General features: G+C 39.2%; 1 protein-coding gene, 1 non-coding gene and 1 pseudogene across 10 annotated transcripts in view; 2 read left to right on the top strand and 1 right to left on the bottom strand.

Moving 5' to 3' along the window:
• MTMR3 (myotubularin related protein 3) overlaps positions 1 to 17,979 on the bottom strand; it is a 144,724-nt gene that overhangs the window by 113,994 nt on the left and 12,751 nt on the right. For 2 of the 9 annotated variants that reach the window (XM_055374161.2, XM_055374162.2), the window contains exon 1: positions 13,595 to 13,700. The exons of the other annotated variants lie outside the window; for them this stretch is intronic. The gene's annotated coding sequence lies outside the window, so the exon portion shown is untranslated. Of the gene's footprint in view, positions 1 to 13,594; positions 13,701 to 17,979 lie in introns of those variants that run through there. 9 annotated transcript variants of the gene reach the window in all.
• Positions 3,044 to 3,098, top strand: LOC115931983 (uncharacterized; annotated as a pseudogene).
• LOC115931987 (U6 spliceosomal RNA) lies at positions 14,180 to 14,286 on the top strand. The gene has a single exon (XR_004068378.1). It is a non-coding gene; the product is annotated as a U6 spliceosomal RNA (small nuclear RNA).

The raw sequence follows: 17,979 nt of genomic DNA, 5'->3' as shown, positions 1-17,979 counted from the left end.
GCAGGCTGAGGCAGGAGAATAGCTTTAACCCAGGAGGCGGAGGTTGCAGTTAGCCGAGATCTCGCCACCGCACTCCAGCCTGGGCAACAGAGCGAGACTCTGTCTCAAATAAATAAATAAATAAACCCAAAACCTGGAAAAAAAAAAAAAACCCAATATCCATTAACTAGTAAATAAAGGAATTGTGGAATATCCATACAATGGACTACTACTTAGCAATTAAATGGAACAACTACTACTTTTAACAATATGAATGATTCTCAAAGCATTATACTAAAATGAAAGAGGACAGGCACAAAATAGTAGTATATCCTGTATGATTTCATTTATATTACATCCTAGAAAAAAGGCAAAATTTGTGCAAATTATACCTCTCTAAGGCTGATTTTTTAACCATGTGGCAGCAAAAAAAGTCAAAGGTATTACATATGTGCTCTGGTTAAGACAAGTATTTTCCCTAAATCTTAGTTACAGAAGGGCTCTGAGAAGTTAATGACTTGCCCCAAATTAGTAACCAGTGGAAACATGTTTTGGGATATAGATCACTTTACTGTAAATATAAACTTCGAATGTACGCTTTAGGAATGATTAAGAAGATCTGTATAACTAAGACCCTTTGTTTCTGTTTTTGTTTTGAGACGGGAGTCTCGCTGTTACCCAGGCTAGAGTGCAGTGGTGCAATCATGGCTCACTGCTGTCTTGATGTCCTGGGCTCAAGCAACTCTCCTACCTCAGCTTCCTGAGTAGCTGGGACTACAGGTGAGCACCACCACAGCTGGATAATTATTATTATTATTATTTTGTAGAGGGGGTCTTGCAATGTTGCCCAGGCTGGTCTCAAACTCCAGGCCTCACAAGTGATTCTCTCGCCTCGGCTTCCCAGAATGCTGGGATTACAGGTGTAAGCCACTGTGCCTGGCTAAGACCCTTTCGATGGAGCTCCAGAACTATGTTTAACCCACAGTTAAGTATTAAAGGAAGTTTCAATTTACATAGGCAAGCCAGCTAAAACAGTTCAGGCCAAGAGTTGGATGATGTAGCACAGACATCTCAAATACTTAGCTTACCACAATCTTGGCCAATGGTCAAGTTTATTTTGGGACTGGAATATTTAAAAGTCCTTCATATTCTCTGCAGCTCCTACACATTGATCCTATTAAGGCCTTCCAATTCTGAATCTTTTAGGTACTCACCTTTCATTCTCACCTAATGCATTACCTCCAGGCAAATGGGGTGGTAAAGAAGAACTGGACTTTGAAAGGCAACATAATGACAACAGCTTATTAAAAAGCAAGACAAGGCCAGGTTTGGTGGCCCATGCCTGCAATCCTCCTAGCACTTTGGGAGGCTGACACAGGAGGATCGCTTGAGTTCTAGATCAGCCTGGGCAACATAGCGAGAACCCATCTCTACTAAAAATTTTAAAATTAGCCAGGCATGGTAGTGCACACCTGTAATCCCAGCTACTTGGGAGGCAGGAGGATCCTTTGAGCCCAGGAGTTTGAGGCAGCAGTGTGCTATGATCATGCCACTACACTCCAGCCTGGGTGACAAAGCAAGACTTTGTCATTCATTTCTTCATTCATTCATTCATTCATAAACATAAATAAATAATAAAAAGACAGGAAAACTGATCTTAATACCTAATTAACCACACCAACTTTAACCTTAGCATAAAGAAAACAAATTAAGACTTTTCTTCATCTCTACCATCAACTCATTTTGCAGAAGTCTAACATTTAATCCACAAGTGGGCAATCCATGGAACCTAAAGCAATTACTACAAGTTCACTAATGCTTACTATACATACCTCACCTCTTCATTTCCTCTTGTCTGACTTTTCACCGAGTTTTTCTCCCCTCTCTTTCTGACCCTTTTATATGTGTATCATAGCTACTTTGTAAGAAAACAATAAAGAGGATATTTATGCCTAATCAGTGAAAAGTACTGACTTTATATCTTTGCTATTGTACTTATTATGGTGATAAGCTCTTTAAGGGAAACTTCTACACTGTATAGGCATAAATAATGGGAAAGGAATACTGATTAATTCTATACCCATTATGAACACTTTTCCCTCTAAGCCATTGAAAAATGGAAGATACTTTACTATTTTCACTCCACTGATCCTGAATATTATCTCATGTATAAACTGAGTGTACCTATATATATTAATGTTTACCCTGAGATTAAAGTCCAAACTATTTTTAAATACGTAGAAAGCCCACTGGAGAAATGGTCAGACTAACATTAAATATACTGGTCAAATTCTCAGTTGTAAGTAAAAAAAAAAAAAACCCAAATCAAGCTAATTTACACAAAATTTAAAAAAAATTTTTTTGAGACACAGTCTCACTCTGTCACCCAGGCTGGACTGCAGTATCGTGATCATGGCTCACTGCAACCTTGACCTTCCAGACTCAAGGGACCCTCCCATGTCAGCATCCCAAGTAGCTGGGACCACAGGCGTGTGCCACCACACCTGGCTAATTTTTTTATTTTTTGTAGAGACAAGTCTCCCTACGTTGCCCAGGCTGGTCTCCAACTCCTGGGCTCAAGCAATCGTCTTGCCTCAGCCTCCCAAAGTGCTGTGATTACAGGTGCGAGCCACCGCACCCAGCCCAAAAATCAGAATTTGATGGCTCACAGGATAATGAGATGCTGCATAGAAACAAGGAAAAAAACTTCAGGACAAGGGCCTCAAAGGCACAGTGCCATGGGATCCATCTCTATCTCATGCTCCTCTTTACTTGTTTGGCCTCACTCTGGTTTCATTCTCTTCCACTGCAGACAGACCTCCTGCCTGGGGTAGGGCAGGAATGAAAGAATCTCAAAAACAAGAAATCCAGTGCATGTTCTATTCCTTTTACTAGTATAATTAAGTGTTGGAAGCAGATCCCTAATGTTCAAAAAATATGATTTAAGGATACAACTTAGGAATTATCAATAATCCTACTAAACGTAAAAGTTAAGAAAATCTAACCCCTGGCACTGAACCACTAACTTATAATTACATAAAGTCCTGTCACACATGCTCTGGTTTCTCTTCATAATGAATAAATCTTTTTGCCTTTTACTGAAGATTTCCGTGGAGAGTTGAGGCCTTGCTTAGGCAGGGGTAAATATGAGAAAGAAAAAAAAAGTCTTAACAGGTTAAAAAAAAAAAAAAGGAAAAGAGGCATAAAAGTCAATTTAATGGGCTTATATATATGACAGTTTAGCAAGAAAGAGGGCAATCTCATTTTAAAAATTTACTCAATAACAGCACAAATCTGAAACTAAAGTGTGAGACTCCTACTTTTGGTTATCATATAGTCGCCACAGTAATAACTAAAATTCATGTAGCACTCACATAGCTAACTATCCCTGAAGAAATGCTTCCTTTCTCAAGAGGTTTAAGTGGAAAGGAATATGAAATTCCTTAACACATCTATGTTCGAAATAACTTTGTTTCAGGAGTAATCACTCTGAAACAACTGAGTGTTAAATAAAAACCAGCAACCCCCAAATCTTTGCTGATCCATCACTTTAACTGATCAGTTTACTACCAACTACAGTATTTACCTTTCCAGTAACACTTCTAGTTCCATACAAACTGTTTTGTTCTACATAACTGCACTAGATTTGGATGTACACTCAGAATTTAAACGATGACCTACATTCAGTGGTGTGTGGGTACCTATAAAACACAGAAAAGGGCCCACTTTCTTTTTTTTTTTTTTTTTTTTTTTGAGATGGAGTCTCGTTCTGTCGCCCAGGCTGGAATGCAGTGGCACAATCTCGGCTCACTGCAAGCTCCGCCTCCTGGGTTCACGCCATTCTCCTGCCTCAGCCTCCCGAGTAGCGAGTAGTGGGGACTACGGGCACCCACCACCATGCCCGGCTAATTTTTTTGTATTTTTTAGTAGAGACGGGGTTTCACCGTGTTAGCCACGATGGTCTCAGTCTCCTGATCTCATGATCCGCCCGCCTTGGCCTCCCAAAGTGCTGGGATTACAGGCGTGAGCCACCGCACCCGGCCAAAAGGGCCCACTTTCTACTAATTTCTTTCAAGCTCAATCTGAGGCAAGAAAATGATACTCTGTTTTTAACAAGAAGCAAATTTATGTTTATAATAAAGAATTACATACATGGTGATATTTATTATTCCTTAATACAAAGTTCTGTTATATGCTGAGAGACATACTATTTATGAAAAAATTATAAAAATGAAGAGTTACAATTAATGGAGGGGAGAAGTCCAGGTCCTTGCTTATAATTTTAACAGCCAACATGTATAGAGCACTCTTTTAAGTGCTTTACCATTTATTAGTCATTAATCTTACTCAACTCTACAAAGTAGGTAATATTATTATCCTCATTTTATAAAGAGGGAAACTAAGGAGCAGAGAGATAACGTAACTTGCCCAAGTCATAAAGCTAGCTAATAAATAATTTACAGATGCAAGTTTAAACCATATAAGAAATTAAGTAGGAACAACACATATACTGCAAATACAAAAACAAGAGAAAAGTCAAAGCACTCAATCTCAAAAAGGCAGAAAAGCAACATAAATTAAGAAACTAATTTTTTTCTCTCAGTGCAATGAAACCAGGTCTGTATCACTGGGGGTTGGGGGAGTAGGGCAAATAATCTGCGTTCTCAAATTATACAAAAATCTCAAAAAAAGTAACATATTTCTTGTGGGCCGGGCACAGTAAGCCCAGGAGTTTGAGACCAGTCTGGGCAATACGGCAATACCCAGTCTCTACAAGAAATAAAAATTCAGCTGAGCATGGTGGAGGCTAAATTGGGAGGATGGCTTGGGCCTGGGAAGGTCGTGGGAGCCTGGAAGGTCGAGGCTGCAGCAGACTGTGCCACTGCACTCCAGCCAGGGCAACAGAGTGAGAATTTGTCTCAAAAAAAAAAAAGAAAAGAAAAGAATTAAATAAATAAAAGCACTCTTAACTTTTGGGAAGCACATTCTGGAGAAAATGTGTATTAAATAAATGACAGCACTTTGGAAACTAACTTTTTATTCCTAAATATGCTTTAAAGAATACAGCAAATAGCTAAAAGCAATCCTTCATAATTTTACCATGTTTAGCACTTTTTACTGAGAAATAGAAAGTTCTACAATAATCAAAGTGGATCAATCTATCACTGTGGTATACATAGTCACTTAGTCTTATCTCTGAAAAATATTTTCAGATTATGTAAATGTTTTATCTCTGAGCTACCCTTCAACAAAATGAAAAAGACATATTCCTGCTATTTCCGCAAAGGGCCAACAATCAATTTGTGGTACTGATAAAAGATTAATTTGCCACCTAGAACAACGTATAGCCATGAAATTCAATTTAGAAACAGAGCTGCAATCACTCTAATCCACCAAAACAATCAACAGTTAACTATCTATTTCAGAGTACTGAAGCAAATCCACTTTCATTCTATTTTTACTCCTAAAGTGTGCAATACTAGTAAGGAAAGGGTCTGTTCCTCAAAACTGAAATGATTCTGGTCTTGCTTTGGTTTCTTCTGGTCTGTTCTAGTAGGAAGCAGTAGCTACAGTGTCTGACATGAACATGATACTTGTGCTTACTACTAAACTATGTATATTCCCTTAGCTCTAGAAAACTAATACGGATGGCATTGAGCTTCTTGAGTTACCCTCAGTCACTATAAGGCTGTTCTCATCCAGGTCCGTAGAAGGAAAGCTTCCACCACGGTTACCCCCATTCTGAATCCTCAACGTGTTTCCCACCCCCAGGTTTTACAAGGTTGTTAGGAAAAAAAATCTTACTTGCATCTGACTGTGGAAGTCCTTCCTACCTATATAGCATTACTCTTAGGAGGTACAAGCAAGATCTCATCTAGATTTCTTGGCTGCCTTTTACCAATGTAATCATAGCATGAAGCTTTGAAATGTGAGATCCTGAGACAGGTCACTCCTTTCAAAGTGTCTATCATTACTCCTTGGTGAGTCAGCTGCTGGACTGCTGCCAGTGTGCTCTTTGTTGGCTTTATCATGAAACCATATTCCTGTAGAGCTGGAATGGTGGCCAAAACACTGCATTTCAGAAGACTCCTTCAAAGTGTGTATCAAAAAAAAAAGATACAGATACACATCCAAGCAAGCCATTCACTTGTTTTAGTAAGAGAGGGAATGAATAATACAAAGGAGGTTAAGCAGTTTTGTTAAAAGATTCTCTTATGTGCAAGCATCCAAAAATATCCTGTAAAATCACTTGATAATTTTCTTTGAGTAGATTTTATGCAAATGGGTGCATTTAAAATTTTTTATGCCCTTGAGGAAAGAAAACTCAACTTTTCTGTCTCAGGTAAGAACTCTGAAGTTAAGTAAAAGCTTGAGATACTCAAGGATTCTCTGACGGTCCATCAACTATCGGTAAAGGGGGAAAACATCTACTCTTTAGTAAGTAACTTTAGTAATGGGTTTTAGAGGAACCCATCAATAAAAAAGTTTGTAATTTTTTTTATTTTAAGACGGAGTCTTGCTCTGTCGCCCAGCTGCAGTGCAGTGGTGCTATCTCGGCTCACTGCAAGCTCTGCCTCCCGGGTTCACACCATTCTCCTGCCTCAGCCTCCCGAGTAGCTGGGACTACAGGCGCCCACCACGACGCCCGGCTAATTTTTTGTATTTTTTTAGTAGAGACGGGGTTTCATTCTGTTAGCCAGGATGGTCTCGATCTCCTGACCTCGTGATCCACCCGCCTCGGCCTCCCAAAGTGCTGGGATTACAGGTGTGACCCATCGCACCTGTCCAAATTTTGTAATTTTTAGGATGTTTTTGGATTTTGTTTGTTTGAGACCGAGTCTCACTCTGTCACCTGGGCTGGAGTACAGTGGCGCAATCTCAGCTCACTGCAACCTCCGCCTCCTGGTTTAAGCAATTCTCCTGCCTCGGCCTCCCAAGTAGCTGGGATTACAGATGCACGCCACCATGCCCAGCTAATTTTTGTGTTTTTAGTAGAGACGGGGTTTCACCATGTTGGCCAGGCTGGTCTCGAACTCCTGGCCTCAAGTGATCCATCCGCCTCTGTCTCCCAAAGTGCTGGGATACAGGCATGAGCCACCACACCAGCCAAATTTTTAATTTTTATAAGGTGAAACAATGTTCAGAATGGGGAAAGGGGGAGTAGATATAGGGCAACTCAAGTAGTTCCACAGTACAGGAATGAAAAAGCTCCTAGCTCTGAATAAAATAATGGATAGTAATAATGCTTTCGGGGTATAAAAAGTGAGACAGGCCAGGCACGGTGGTTCATCCCTATAATCCCAGCACTTCGGGAGGCCGAGGGAGATGGAACACTTGAGGTCAGGAGTTGGAGACCAGCCTGGCCAACATGGTGAAACTCCGTCTCTATTAAAAATACAAAAAAAAAAAATTAGCCAGGTGTGGTGGCACACGCCTGTAATCCCAGCTACTAGGGAGGCTGAGGCAGGAGAATTGCTTGAACCCGGGAGAAGGAGATTGCAGTGAGCCAAGATCGCACCACTGCACTCCAGCCTGGGCAACAAAGCGAGACTCCGTCATAGATTAGATAGATTAGATAGATAGATAGATAGATAGATAGATAGATAGATAGATAGATAGATAGACAGACAGACAGACAGACAGACAGACAGATGGATAAATGTGAGACAAATATATTCGTGTACGGTACTGGTCTCTTTAGAAGACACCAAAGTTTTTCCTATGAACTTTGAAAACAAGCCTGGCACAGTGGTACACACCTAGTCCCGGTTACCTGGCAGGCTGAGACAGGAGGACTGCTTGATCCAAGGAGTTAAAGGCCAGCGTAGAAAACATAGTGAGAACCCCATCTCAAAAGAAAAACCAAAAAAATGCCATCCTGAGCAAATGCTCTGGATGAATCTAGACTTTCAGATGCTCAGAACTTGTTTGACATTTGTCAGTAAAAGGATATATAATGACTTTGAAAAAAGTTAATATATAACAGCTAATATATAAAAGGTTAACAGGTTTAGGAAACTTGCCATAATTTAAAATATGCTTTTGCAAGTGTTTAGTGCACAAATCTAAAATATGCACCAAAACCCCATAAAATTGTTTTAATATCCAAAATGGGGAAAGCTGTAAAAATACAGTAATAAAAGATGCAAGTTCAAAAACACCGAATACATAAAATACATAATTCCACACAGCAGCTATTATATTAAAGGCAAGATATTCCCCAACAAGTAAATTCAAACAACTTCATTTAATTTAAAATGCTTGAAAGAACATTACCTTACATCAAGGAAGTACCTTATCCAAAGGAAAGGACTCAAGCACCAAAAGATACAACCCTGTAACTTATACTTCTGAATTCCCTAGCCCTTAAGACTTACACACATGGTAAAAGGGCTCAACTATGAAACTTTATCAACTATGAAATTTTCATAGCATCAACTACTATATATCAACTATGATACAAGTATCAACTATGAAATTTTAAGGAGAGGGACCACCCTTTTATTTACACAGTTGTCCTTCGAACAACAGGGGTTTGAACTGCACAGGTCCACTCATGTGCGGATTTCTTTTAACCAAATGTGGATGGAAAAAGTATTCTCGGGATATGAAACCTATATATACAGCAGGCCAAGGGCTAGCTTTTCATATAGGCAGGTTCCACAGGGGCACCTGGGGGACTTAAGTATGCCCAGATTTTGGTGTATGTGGGGGTCCTGGAACCCATCCCCCAAGTATACCAAGGATAAACTGTAGTAGGATATATGCTGACTTTCTGTATTATTCTCTGTAAAACCACTAAAAATGAAAAATGTATGATAAGCTTCTTACTCCATTCTGATGTAACAATAGCTCTAAGAACCATAACAGAGGATAGCAAATTGGTATGTTTAAATCTTGGTAGAAATGTAAATTTCCATATGCCATCTGTGATGGTGATTAAAAAGTTTTCCTCCAACACTGGTCCTCCTACTCAACCCTGTCCTAAAGCTCCAACTGTCTAACACACTTGTAACTTAATTGTCTAACTGCTACCATGTTTAAAACCAAGACACACACATACACACAACACACACACATACCCCTCTGAACATTGTCCATCTTCCTGCTAAAATCAACTCCCCTTGCTACTTATTCTATCATCTTTGAATATTTTTGCTTCTTACATTTATTGTCTTTCAACTCTTAACACAGATCCTTAGGGGAAAGAGGATGTGTAACTGTAGTGTTGTTATCACTGTAATAACAGTAGAAACAACCACAATTAGCAAATACTGAGTGCTTACTATTGGTTATCTAATATTATAAGCACTTGCTGAAATCTCACAAGAGCCCTAAGAGGTATTATTGTTATCCCCATTTTAAACCTGAGACTCAGAGAAGTTAAAGAACTTCCCCAAGATCACAGACAGGTAAGTGGTAGAACCACAATTCAAACCCAAGCCTGAGCTCTTATTCACGACAGTAAACTGCAAAAGTGGAAACAGCATCCAACCTGATGTCTGGACTCAAGTACTATTTCAGCTACTCACTAGCAGTGCAACCTCAGGTAAGTCCTGACAGCTATGAAACATAATTTACTTACTTGTAAAGTAGAAGTAACAATATATAGCCTGCCGTGCCTACTTCACAAGGTAGCAATGAAGATTAAGTGTGCAACTGATAAAGCTAATTAAAATTCTATTTGTATTACTAATCCCACAGTTGCTACCTCCATACTCCCACGGTGTTAATTTTGGCAACCCTATCCTGGAATTCTAGACTTGGATCACCAACATTGTTGTCTCAGTTAAAGTAAAGAGCTATAAGTCTTGTCCACATCATACAGCCACATATAGAAGACCAACGGTTAACCTGCAATTCCCACTACTGGCAAAACTGGGCAGGTATTTCCAGGCAGCTATTTTAATGTGAAATCGCCAAAATTAATGATAGCCTACATATGAGATACCTGTTCACCAAAAATAATGATAGCCTACAAATGAGATACCTGTTCACCAAATGACCATATTTCAAGTGTAATATCCCTTGGTTCCAAACACAATATTCAGTTTTCTAAATATTCAACATCAGAAGGAACGTACATTAATGAGAAAAGCTCTGTAGTTCTAGTACCTCTGTACACCTAGCACCTCAATTATATAATACATTTAAACTGAGGGCTTAAACTAAGATTCCATACTACACAAAAGAAATGGCTGGGCAAGGTGGCTCACACCTGTGATCCCAGCACATTGGGAGGCCGAGGCAGGCGATCTCTTGAGCCCAGGAGTTCAAGATGGGCAACATGACGCAACCCCATCTCTACGTACATGCAAAAAAAAACACAAAAATTAGCCAGGCGTGTTGGCATGTTCCTACAGTCCCAGCACCCGGGAGGCTAAGTTGGGAGGATCACCTGAGCCCAGGAGGTTGAGGCTGCAGTGAGCCATGATTGCACCACTGCACTCCAGCCTGGATGACAGTAAGACCCTGTCTCAAAAAAAAAAAAAAAAAAGAAAGAAAGAAAAAGAAAAAAAGAAAATCAAAAACACTGCTATTCTCTGAAACGTCAAACCACCTATGGCCTCTGTAGTCTGACTCAGGGTTGGAACTGGAACCTCAAAAAATTAACTTGCAAAAATGGCCTGCAAACTCTTTTCTTTTTTATTTTTATTTTATTTTTTTGAGATGGAGTCTCATTCTGTCACCCAAGCTGGAGTGGACTGGCACAATCTCGGCTCACTACAGCCTCCGCCTCCTGGGTTCAAGTGATTCTCATGCCTCAGCCTCCAAGTAGCTGGGATTACAGGCACATGCCATTACGCCCAAATAATTTTTGTGTTTTTAGTAGAGACAAGATTTCACCATGTTGCCTAGGCGGTGGCCTCGAACTCCTGACCTCAAGTGATCTGCCCTCCTCGGCCTCCCAAAGTGCTAGGATTCTAGGCGTGAGCCACCACATCCAGCCTGCAACCTCTTTTCTAAGGTAAAAAGGTCTCATCTATTTCTCTTGGCCTCAGATTGCTGCAAAAAGAAAGCTCACTACATAGGAACAAAGAAGATAATTTATTAACATAGGTAATCAACCTAAGTTTTATGTCTTATTCACATGAAACTCTGCTTATCAATATTAATACCTCCAGCCATCTTGGGGGAGGAGAGGGGAGGAGAGGAGAAGAAAAAGGAATTCTGTAGTGCTAAAATTTTTCCCAGTTATTTTTTACTTACAAACTTTCATAACCAGCCAAGCACGGTGACTCATGCCTGTAATCCCAGCACTTTGGGAGGCCAAGACAGGTGGATCACAAGGTCAGGAGTTCAAGACCAGCCTGGCCAATATCGTGAAACCCCATCTCTACTAAAAATACAAAAAAATTAGCCAGGCGTGGTGGTGGGCACCTGTAGTCCCAGGTACTCAGGAGGCTGAGACAGGAGATCGCGCCACTGCACTCCAGCCTGGGCGACAGAGCGAGACTCCATCTCAAAAAAAAAAAAAACTTTCATAACCAATTATATAACCATTCTACTACTTAGAGGAACAAAAAAGTCAATGATTGACAATTTAAAAGCTACTAAAAACATAAAATATGAAATTATGCACTAAGGAGTTTTATATATAAATTTACCCATTTAACAAGTATGTGTGTGTACTTCAATTTAAAAAAATTCTAATGACTTACAGTTTATACTATAAGATTATTTATACAAACAGATTATTCTCATTCCAGAGTGGGCTTTTTTAGGGATGAAGTTTACCAAGCAATTTATAATGTTCTGTGAAAATCACCAGCTTTTTCAGGTTCTCTAATAAAGTTATAAAAGTTCTAGGCACCATATTTTTTTAAACCATAAAAAAAAATACTTGGGCACATGTGTATGTATGCATGTATCAAGGCTTTTATGGCACTTTTATTTGTAATTACCAAAAACTGGAAACAACCCAAATGAACTGGGGAATGAACACAGAAGTTGTTGTACATCCATACAGTGGAATGCTCCTAAACAACAGAAAGTAATTACTGATACATAAAAACATGGATGAATCTCAAAATACATTAGGTTAAATAAAAGATGTCAGTCTCAAGAAGCCACATACTGAGTCAAGCAGGAGGATCCCTTGAGACCAGGAGCTTGCGGCCAGCATAGGCAATATAACAAGACCTCCCATTTCTATCAAACAAACAAAAATTAAAACAAAAAGGCTAAATACTGCATGATTTTGTTTACATGGAAATTCTGAAAAAAAGACAATACAACAGAGAAAAAACAGATCAGTGGTTGCCAGAGACTAGAGGTGAGGAAATGGGCTGACTATAGAAAGGGTCATGAGGAAATTTTTTGAGGAACTACTCTGTATCTTGATCATGGTGGTTGCAAAACTAGATGTGTTTCCCAACCTCACAGAACCATACTCAAACATACCTTAATAAAAATAATTTTCAACCATACATATGATAGAATCTTAATTATTGCTCTAATACCAAGACCAAATAGATGCTGCTTAAACTACCGAAGCAAGAACACTAAACTTTGGTCTGATCTGCCTCCAAGTTTTAAAACTCCCTTCCATTAACATTTTGCCTAAAAATTAAACAATATTTGTAAATTAGTCACAAAATCCTTTAATATTAAAATATATATATATATATATATTCTTAAAGAAAACTACCTAGTGCTTACATCCTAGTCATTTTAGGAGAAAATTAAGGGAATAAAGCCCAAGTAATAAATATTAACATCAATCTTTTCCAGAATCATCATGGTCAAAACAAATGAGACTCTTCTCCTAATTTTGGTTCAAAATACCAAAACTTTTACTTCAAAAACTCTCTAACAGATTATTATAAAATCTTAACATCTGCCTAAAAGTCTTTACATATTTTCACATAACTAGGCAGTATAACAAAAAAAGAGCACTGGCTTAGGCCGGACGCAGTGGCTCACACCTGTAATCCCAGCATTTTGGGAGGCCAAGGCAAACCACTTGAGTCCAGTGGCAAAACCCCATCTCTATAAAATACACAAAAAAAATTAGCCAGGTGTGGTGGCACACACCTGTAGTCCCAGCTACTTAGGGGGATGAGGCAGGAGTATGACTTGAGCCTTGAAGGCAGAGGCTGCAGTGAGCCAAGATCACGCCACTCACTCCACCCTGGGTGACAGAGTGAGACCCTTTCTCAAAAAAAAATTTTTTTAAAGCACAGGCTCAAGAACTCAACCCACCTAGGCAAATTATTTAACTTAATTTTGCCTCAATTGTCTCATCAGTAAAATTGGGATAATTTTGACTACCTCTGGGAATAATCCTAGACTATTAAATGAGTTAATACATGTATTATAATAAATCACAAGGTAGTGCCTGGCATAGTTAACTAAGCCTCAATACTAACCTAATATAAATGAATGATATCAATAATCACCAGCTGTGTAGTCTTTGTATCCCACTATTCTGCTCTGTAAGGTAAGTAGCCTAAATTCAATGGCCTAAATAAAGACCTATTTAGTAACAGTACTCTATATTCCTATTATTTTACGTGAATTTCACCTACCTAATTCAGTTTGCAAAAGAAACGTTAAGTATTATACCTCTTATACAAAAAAAAGTGAGGTCTAAATAAGTTAAATGACTTACCCAAAGAAACAATAATGTGAAGGCAGAGCCAAGATGAGGTTTTGGTGTTCTGAGATTCCTTAAAACTTTGTCCTCTCCAGAATTTTTAGCCCTCCATCAACTCCTTCCCTCCTAACAAAGACACAGGTATAATGCACCCCAAAAAACCTCCAATTTAATAATTTTAAAATTTCATTAAGCTATACATTTGATTTGTGCACTCTTCTGTATGTTTGTTTTATATCATAATAAAAAGGTTAAATGGCTTATCATTAAGTGTATTCACATATGAAGAGAAGTAGTGGGAAAGTTACATCAAAAGCTAAAAGACGATGAACTCAGCAGATTATGTTCTTTAAAATTTTGCGAGGCAAAAGTTTTTAACTGAGGTATAATATACATACAAAGAAGTGCACCCTTCCTAAGTCTACTACTCGATGATTCTCATAAACTGAACACAACCATGAAATCAAGACCCAGATCAAGACACAGAAATTAGCAGCATACCTACAATCTCCCCTGTCCTCACCACCAAAGATAACCATTATTCTGATTTCCATTCCCATCTGTTAGTTTTGTCCATTTTTTAAGCTTTACAGAAATGGAGTGCTCGATTCAGCAGCACATATACTAAAATTGGAACAATACAGAGAAGATTAGCGTGGTCCCTGCACAAGAATGACATGCAAATTGGTGAGGCTTTCCATCTTTCTTAATTATTACAGTAGTATTATTTAATATCCAAAAACAATGATCAATATGAAGAATGGGATGAACTAATCAATACTGTGATTGAAGACAACAGCATTATTTGCCTGGGAAACTAAAGACAAAACAACTAGAAAACTATTAAAACTGTTGAAGGAGTCAATTTGCTACTTACAGAATAAACACATACTCTATTCACAATAACATATACTATATACTATGGAATTAAAATCATATTTCTGGCTGGGCACAATGGCTCACGTCTATAATCCTAGCACTCTGGGAGGCCAAGGTGGGAGGATCACTGGAGCTCAGGAGTTCAAGACCAGCAGCGGCAACATAGCGAAATTTCCAAAGAATAGGACTATCTACATGTAGACAAGTATGAGTGTTTCCTGATTAAATAGCCTAAGTGTCATCTCCATGAATGCATGTATACAACTTTGTTGGATTGAAGGCTCCTCATCTCAACCCCACTGGAGGTAAACGCTATAAATGTAAGTAATTCAAGAAAGTCTCATCCAAATTAACTCAAGTAAAACAAAAACAAAACAAGAAAAATTTGCCCCATCAAGGTAATGTTATAAAATGTGTAACTACTGTCTTTATCAGTGACTCACTTATAAAGTAGATCTGACCTATGGATTACTACTACTTACTTTCATTAAAAAAAAAAAAAAGATGTGAGATATTTTTGTAAATTTTCTTTACCCAAAGGTTCGCTGCAGCCATAAAAAAGAACAAAATCATGTCCTTTGCAGCAACATGATGCAGCTGGAGATCATCATTCTAAACTAAACATTGGGTAAACATGGACGTAAACATGGGATTCAGGGAACTAACAGAGAGGAGAGGATGGGAAGGCGTGAAGGTTCAAAACTACCTACTAGGAGCTGGGTACAGTAGCTCACGCCTATAATACCAGCACTTTGGGAGGCTGAGGTGGGTGGATTGCTTGAGTCCAGGAGTTCGAGGCAGCCTGCGTAACAGGGCGAAACCCAGTCTCTACAAAAAAATACAAAAATTAGCAGGGAATGGTGGCCCAACACTGCAGTCTCGGCTACCCAGGAGGCTGAGCTGGGAGGATGGACTGAGCCCGAGCGGTCAAAACTGCAGTGACCAGTGATCACAACATTGCACTCCAGCCTGAGGGACAGAGACCTACCCTGTCTCAAAAAACTTATAACTATCTAGTGGGTGCTATGCTTACCACCTGGGTGATGTGATCAATTGTACCCCAAACCTCATGCAATATACCCATGTAACAAACCTGCACACTATTATTACTGGGAGAAAAAGAGCTAATTTAGAACAATATATATAGCTTGACCCAATTTGAGGAAAAAGTTTACCTTTGTATATTTGTTGAAAACAACTATCAGTAAAGGACTAAAATTGTGTACTATTCATTCATATGACTGAATACTATACAGCTATTAAAAGTAATGAAGTAAGGCAAGTGCAGTGGCTCACACTTGTAATCCCAGCTACTTGAGAGGCTGAGGCTCGAGAATCACTTGAACCTGGGAGACGGAAGTTGCAGTGAGCCAAGATTGTGCCACTGTACTACAGCCTGGGTGACAGAGAAAGATTCTGTTTCAAAAAATAATAATAATAATACACATAAATCAACATGTCATTTTTCAAATTATAGAAAGTATGTACTAAAATATCACATAAATTTGAAACCCAATACTACATAAAATATATAGAGATATTTGTAGGAAGAATATAAGTGCATGAGCTAAAAAGATAAATAACTTCTGCATACGAAAATACGATCTAAGAGGATGACAAAAGGGACTCCAACCGTATGCATATTTTAATTTTTAAAAGCAAATACAGGCCAGGCACAGTGGCTCACCCCTGTAATCTCAGCCCTTTGGGGGGCCAAGATGGGCAGATCACTTGAGGTCAGTTCAAAACCAGCCTGGCCAACATAGTCTCTACTAAAAATAAAAAAATTAGCCGGGCATGGTGACGAGCTCCTGTAATCCCAGCTACTCAAAAGGCCGAGGCACAAGAATCACTTGAACCTGGGAGATGGAAGGTGCAGTGAGCAGAGATTGCGCCACTGCACATCAGTATGGGCAACAGAGTGAGAGCCCGTCTCAAAAATAAATAAATAAATAAACAAAAACATACTTAAATACACCTTTGAAGCAAATCTGACAAGATGTCAGCATCTATTAAATCTACTGAATGGGCTGGACATGGTGGCTCACGCCTGTAATCCCAGCACTTTGGGAGGCCAAGGCAGGCCAATCACAAGGTCAAGAGATCAAGACCATCCTGGCCAACATGGTGAAACCCTGTCTCTACTAAAAACACAAAAATTAGCTGGGCGTGGTGGCGTGCACCTGTAGTCCCAGCTACTCGGGAAGCTGAGGTAGAGAATCGCTTGAACCCAGGAGGCAGAGGTTACAGTGAGCCTATTCCACCACTGCACTCCAGCCTGGCGACAAAGCGAGACTCCATCTCAAAAAAAAAGAAAAAAAAGAAAAAGAAAAAGAAAAAAAATCTACTGAATTAGTACATGGTGTTTGTTAAATTATTCTCCATATTTTTCTAAATTTTTTAAATATTTAAATTTTACTTTAAAAAAATAAGCCAAGGTTGTGGAATTCAGAGACAGACAGGCTTTGTAGATTCTATATGGGATTTGTGTGTGTGTGTGTGTGTGTGTGTGTGTGTGTGTGTGTGTGTGTGTGTGTGACAAGCCTGTTATATTATTAGGTTGGTGCAAATGTAATTGCAGTTTTTGCACTGTTGAAATTTGCCATTTAATACTGGAATACACTCTTAAATAAATGTGGTTATGTTATACATCATTTTAATGAACATTTCTTGCCTTTTCTTGCTAATAACGTATTTTTTGCTTTTTTTTTTTTAGACTATGGAAATTATGTTAGACAAAAAGCAAATTCAAGTGATTTTCTTGAGTTCAAAATGGGTCATGAAGCAGCGGAGACAACTCACAACATCAACTACACATTTGGCCCAGAAACTGTGCAGTGGTGGTTCAAGAAGTGTTGCAAAGGAGACGAGAGCCTTGAAGATGAGGAGTGTAGTGGCTGGCCAGAAGTTGGCAATGACCAACTGAGAGCAATCATCGAAGCTGATCCTCTTACAACTACACGAGAAATTGCCGAAGAACTCAATGTCGACCATTCTACCCTTGTTTGGCAGGCAATTGAAGCCAACTGGAAAGGTGAAGAAGTTTTGTTTGTTTGTTTGTTTTTGAGATGGAGTCTCACTCTATCACCTAGGCTGGAGTGCAGTGGTGTGATCTGGGCTCACTGCAACATCTACTTCCTGTGTTCAAGTGATTCTCGTGCCTCAGCCTCCCTAGTTGCTGGGATTACACATGCCTGCCACCATGTCCAACTAATTTTTGTATTTTTAGTAGAGATGGGGTTTCACCACGTTGGCCAGGCTGGTCTTGAACTTCTGGCCTCAAGTAATCTACCCACCTCCGCCCCCCAAAGTGCTGGGAATACAGGCGTGGGCTACCACGCCCAGCCAAATGGTGAAAAAGCTTGATAAGTGGGTGCCTCATGAGCTGACCGAAAATTTTAAAAATTGTCGTTTTGAAATGTTGTCTTCTCTTATTCTACGTAACGACGACGAACCATTTCTTGGTTGGATTGTGATGTGCGACAAAAAGTGGATTTTATACAACAGTGATGACCAGCTAA

Source organism: Gorilla gorilla, chromosome 23 (assembly GCF_029281585.2).
Source record: "Gorilla gorilla gorilla isolate KB3781 chromosome 23, NHGRI_mGorGor1-v2.1_pri, whole genome shotgun sequence".
Taxonomy (NCBI): Eukaryota; Metazoa; Chordata; class Mammalia; order Primates; family Hominidae; genus Gorilla; species Gorilla gorilla.
The sequence above is the reverse complement of the archived record's forward strand: the minus strand, read 5'-3'. Positions and strand labels throughout refer to the sequence as shown.